Genomic DNA, 5,964 nt, shown 5'->3' with positions numbered 1-5,964 from the left:
GGGGAAAAGAACTCTGTCCATAGCAATGTGTATAACCTTTGACCGCGTAATTCAGTTTCCAGAAACCCATCCTTTTGTATGGTATCAAGGTAGGGGTTTGGAGCAGGGAGAAGTAACCAGAATGCGGCCCTAAGTGAATGCTTAAAAATAGTCATTATAGGGACGCCTGGGTGGCGCAGTTGGTTGGACGACTGCCTTCGGCTCAGGGTGTGATCCTGGAGTCCCGGGATCGAGTCCCACATCGGGCTCCCAGCTCCATGGGGAGTCTGCTTCGCTCTCTGACCTTCTCCTCGCTCATGCTCTCTCTCACTGTCTCTCTCAAATAAATAAATAAAATCTTTAAAAAAAAAATAGTCATTATATTATTTACCATTTTAGGCTAGGAAAACACACACAGGCAAGGTGTGCATATCATCGCCTGAGTAAAACCATGAACTAAATTACAAAAGAGAATCCCCTTTGCTTTCCAGGGTGGCATCCAGGTAAATCAGGACAGTGATAGAAACCCAAGGCAGGTGCAACAAGAAATAAATGAGCTAAAAAATCAAGTAAGTCACAAACTGTAGGGGAACCAATGCAAAAGAAGTTCCCTGTAGAGAGAAGGAAGGTAAAACTGGCAAAATTGGCAGAGCCTGGTTTAAGTATTCATCAAAATGTGTTTTGCGGTTTTTTAAAATTTGTTTTTGTTTTTTTAAATTGTGTCAGTAACCTCAAGCCTGAACATGCCATGGTGATCACCTCTTTTGGCTTTTGAACTTTTTTTTTTTTTTAAAGATTTTATTTACTTATTTGACAGAGAGAGATCACAAGAGGGCAGAGAGGCAGGCAGAGAGGGAGAGGGGAAGCAGGCTCCCCGCTGAGCAGAGAGCCCGATGCGGGGCTCGATCCCAGGACCCTGAGATCATGACCTGAGCTGAAGGCAGAGGCTTTAACCCACTGAGCCACCCAGGCGCCCCTGAACTTTTTTTTAAAGAGAGAGTGTGCATGACTGCAAGTAGGGGATGGGCAGGAGGGACAGAGGGAGAGGGAGAAAGTGTCGCAAATACCCAGCACGGAGCCCGATGTAGGGCTCCATCTCATGACCCTGAGATCTTGACCTGAGCTGAAATTAAGAGTCAGGCTCTCAATGGACCTAGCCCCTTAGCTTTTATACTTTCAAAAACGGTTATAAGCAACACTATTTCAATTAGCAATAATCGCGCCTCGGATAAACCTCATTGGCTACGATACTGCCACTGCGCAAAGCTAGCAACACTATTTCAGAAGTGAATGAAGTTATACCTACACAAAGAATAACTATTACATTCTGAAAAAAAAATCTGTGATTCTTAAACTTCTCTTTGCTATTTCATCTATTTGCATGGCCTTAGTATCACCTCAAAAAAGACAAATCACAAATCTGCTACCTTTAAGAAAAAAAAACAAGATTTATTTATTTGAGAGAGAGAGAGAGGGAATCCTCAAGCAGAGTCCCCACTGAACACAGAGCCTGACACGGGGCTCGATTCCAGGACCTTGAGATCATAACCTATGCCGAAACCAAGAGGCGGGTACTCAACGGACTGAGCCACCCAGTCTTAACTTCAAGACCCAGCCCAAATAAGGTCACCCTATCTGTGGTTTCAGTTACTCATGGTCAACCATGGTCAGCCATGGTCCAGAAGCAGACAACACTCACTTTGACACGCTCTCCGGTCAATGGTAGCCTCACTAGGTCCCCATACCTGTGTCATTCCGCTCATTTCACATCATTGCAGTGTTGGTATTTCCTCATTTCACATCATCACAAGAAGAGTAAGTCCAGCACCAAAAGATATTTTGAGAGAGCGGCCACATTCACCTAACTTTTACTACTGTATAGTGTAATAATGGTTCTATTTTGTAATTAAATTGTATTGTTAATCTCTTACTGTGCCTAAATTATAAATTAAGCTTTATCCTAGGTAGGTCTGTAGAGCCTACAACATAGTATGTTATAGGGTTCTGTCCTATCCACTGTTTTGGCCATCTGCTAGGGGGTGTTGGAACATGGCCTCCTCTGATAAAGGGGGACACATCTTCCAAATACAGTAACATGTGGCCAGATGCTGGCTGCCTGCCTTCCTCTGATTGTTTGACCTCTCAAGCAGAAATCATCACCTGCTGTGCCTACACTTTGTGATCTTCATCTCTCTTTACAACATTCCCACCCATGAGGAACCTCAAAGCTACCTTTAATTCTTCAGTCTTACTCACCATCCTCTTCTAGTTCACATTTCCCACCCGGTCTTGGACAAATACTAAACTGAGTTGATTAATGGGTTTTACATACTTTTGCTTTTATTTTTTTATTTTTTTATTCTACAGCAAGGCCATAGTTTGAGGTCATACTAATCAATGTATTTTTTTCTTTTGTCACTTTAGGGACATGTATGGGATATATTTGTGTTTTAGACTATTCAGGCTGCTGTGATAAAAATACCAAATACCGTAGATAAACATGTGAGGATCCCACCCATTTCTGGAAGTTTTTGAGAAGTCTGAGATTAAGGCACCAGCAGATTCGGTATCTGGTGAGAGCCTGCATCCTGGCCATTTTCTCCATTTCTCACCTGGCTTTTGGAGTGGGAGAGCTCCCTAACTGTCTCTTTTATAAGGCGCTAATCCCATTCATGAGATCTTCACCTTTACAGCCTAATCACCTCCTGACAGCCTCGCCTCCAAATGTCACCATGCTGGAGGTTAGGATTTCGATATACATATTGAAGGGGACACAGCCGTTGGGTCCGAAACAATGTGGTTGCTGAGTTCTGGCCCGTGTGTTCAACAGTGTGGCTAGTCTGTGAGAAAAGCTTTGTGTATGATACAGTTCTCATCGTCCGTCCCCTGCCTTCCTCTGTGAAGCAGAAAGCAGACACTTCTTTAAAAGTTACAGCCAAGAGCTAGGGGCGCCTGGGTGGCTCAGTAGGCTAAGCCTCTGCCTTTGGCTTAGGTCATGATCTCAGGGTTCTGGGATCAAGCCCCAAGGTTGCTTCTCTCTCTCTGCCTGCCTCTCTGCCTACTTGTAGTCTCTCTTTCTTTCAAATAAATAATAAAATCTTTAAAAGAAAAAAAAAAAAACTTACTGCCAAGGGTTGGAGACTCTGCCAGGAGTAACAGCAGTCCTTTTTTCAAGAAGAGTAGTTTTGTTCTAAAGCAACAAGCTTTAAGGTTTTCATCTCTGGGCTATGTTACACTTTTAGGACCTACTGAGGATCCCAAAGAGTTTTATGTGGGTTAGAATTAACCATACTTAAAGTATTGAAGGTTGAAAAATTGAAAAGCTATTTTGTTGATTTGAAGACAGCAATGGTGAACACATTGTATATTAACATTAATGTCATCCTAGTATTATTATTACATTATTTATTACATTATTATTACATTAGTATGATTTTTACATCACAGAGACCCTGAGAGAACCACTCCCCTAAAATTTTAGTTTGTTCCAGAATATGAAAGAGCATAATTAGGCACAAAACTTTGAAAGCCGAATTTATTTGCTTTGATTTATGTTACTCGAGTCTCAATAAAAGCTATAAAATATTAAAATTTATAACAAAATTTTCTCAATTCTGATGGTCTTGCTTCCTGGCCTTACTGATCAGTGGTTTTACCCATAATATCAAAGTTTATTGTTTCCCTTATGTGTAATCTGCCTACAGAGCAAAGAGTCTCTGTCATATCAGAATGATTTTCTTTGCTTTATCTTAATGTTATTATATCCTTGATTATTCAAGAAAAAGAAAAACAAAGGGTCCCACCTTTGAAAGAACTAAGAGGGTCTTTAAAATAATGCTATTTTCCATGCTTATTTTTTCATATATTTATTTTTAAATAAAAACCCAGACATGTATTTCTCACAGTGCTGGAGACTTGAAGATGAAGTCCAAGATCAAAGTGCTGGCAGATTTGGCTTAGTGAGGGTCTACTTCCTGGTTCATAGATGGCCATCTTTGTTTCTGTGATGATTATTAAATGTTACATTGTCAATTTGGTTAAACAGCTTCACAGGCTCCCATTATCTTATCTTAATCAAGTCCCCACATTTCCTTTAATGACATTTTTAATTCCTTCCCTACAACTAGATATTACATATAAAAACATTTTTATAATTTTTTTTGTATATTAGAACTATCTGAGAGATTTTGTAGAGGGCTTTTGGAAAAGCACAGAGGTTTGTTCTTTTACTTTATAAAAAGAGAGATGTTAGAAATAATTAGGTTAAGTTTGTTTGATGTATTACAGTAGAAAGAGTCACATTGGAATATCTGTCAAGTAAGAAAGTATACAGAGTCTGGCTTAGGTTAAATATATATAAGTAAACTGTTATCAATATAAATATTTCAGAAATCAGATGCTATTTTAAAAATCCCTGGAGATTTGTTAAGGCCTTTGCTGACCATAATGTTTTATACTCAGGGAGAATACAGATAATCAAAATTCTTATGAAGTTGTTATTTAATGTTTCTTGATTTAAAAAAAATCAGTAACCTCCATTCTAATATTATTTGTTACAGTAATAAATTAGGGTGATGATGACTTGACCCAGGGTCATTCGGACATGATAACGAAGTCGATTTCTGGAAAAATGTTGAAGGGGAGACTATAGATTTGTTCACAGAATTAAATATGAGTTAGTGAGAAAAAGAGTGGTCAAAGCCATCTTCAAGGTTGTTGGCTTAAGAAAGTATAGAATTAAGATGTCTTTATAATGAGATGAAGATGACCATATAGGAGTACTTGGTTTGGGAGAGACTACAAAGAATTTAATATTGGACCTCTTAAATATTAAATTATAATAAAATAACATTAACACAAATAAAAATGTATAATGTAAATAATATAATAAACATATAATCATGTGCTTTACAAAATAAAATATTTTAAATATGCAAATTTTATTAATAAAATAAAATTGCATACTAATATAAATTATAATGAGCAAAATAAACTGCTAATATCATCACTGGCATTACTAATATTCATTATTAAATATTCACATGCAGGTGTTAAGTAGGCATATGGAACTCAGGACACAAATTCAGACATGATATAAATTCAAAACTTACCAAATTCTGATAGCCACAAGACTGGATGGGATCACCAAGGGAGAGTGTAAATAGAAAAGAGAAAAGGTCCATCCGTGTTCTCACATGGATGTCACAGAAGTGGCATTGCTGAATCATAGTGTACTTCTATTTTTGCCTTTCCGAGGAACCTCCATACTGTTTTCCATAGAGGCTGCACCAACTTACGTTCCCACCAATCACACACAAGTGTTCCTTTTCTCCACATCCTTACCAGCACCTGTTATCTCTTGCCTCTTTACTAATAAGGCTGGGAAAAAAAATTTTTTTAATTAAAAAGAGTGGAGATCCTGAATTTTTGATGCCATGACTTAGAAGTCCTGATTTTTCACGGTGGATCTCCAGCTTGTGAACGCATGAGTAGAGGACAACAGCATACACAAGAGGCAGGTCACCTGGGCATGACTTATAACTTCTGTTCCATAGCTCTTCTCAGCTCCTTTACTAGGTTCTAGCATCCAATGGATTCCAGCCATATCTAGCACTATGGGGTTTCTTTGTTTATGTTACGTATTTAATTTACAAATATTTATACAATGCCTATACGTTCTAGACTCTGTCCTAAACACGTTACAAATATTAACATATTTGAACTTTAAAATCATTCCAGGAATTAATGAGCATGATTATCCCCATTTTACAAAACTAGGAAAAGAGCTCAGTTTAGTGGCTCACAGCTTTTAAAAGGCAAATCTGGATCTGCTAGGAGGCACCGCCCCCTCGGGTATTGCGGCAATGATGTAAAAAAGCTTTGGGACAACAGGGTTTGTGTGATCCTTAGCAACTACATGGGGAGGGCTCTGTGTTCACTGAATCACTAACTCAAGACTTAAAAGTCATTTTTCTCTTCTCAAGA

At 38.5% G+C, this 5,964-nt stretch overlaps 1 pseudogene; it reads right to left on the bottom strand.

The window, feature by feature from the left end:
- Positions 1-1,088: 1,088 nt before the first annotated feature.
- LOC122907971 lies at positions 1,089-1,247 on the bottom strand (annotated as a pseudogene).
- Between the last annotated feature and the right edge of the window lie 4,717 nt (positions 1,248-5,964).

This window comes from Neovison vison, chromosome 5 (assembly GCF_020171115.1).
Source record: "Neovison vison isolate M4711 chromosome 5, ASM_NN_V1, whole genome shotgun sequence".
Classification (NCBI taxonomy): Eukaryota; Metazoa; Chordata; class Mammalia; order Carnivora; family Mustelidae; genus Neogale; species Neogale vison.
This window is presented reverse-complemented; position numbering and strand designations above follow the sequence as displayed.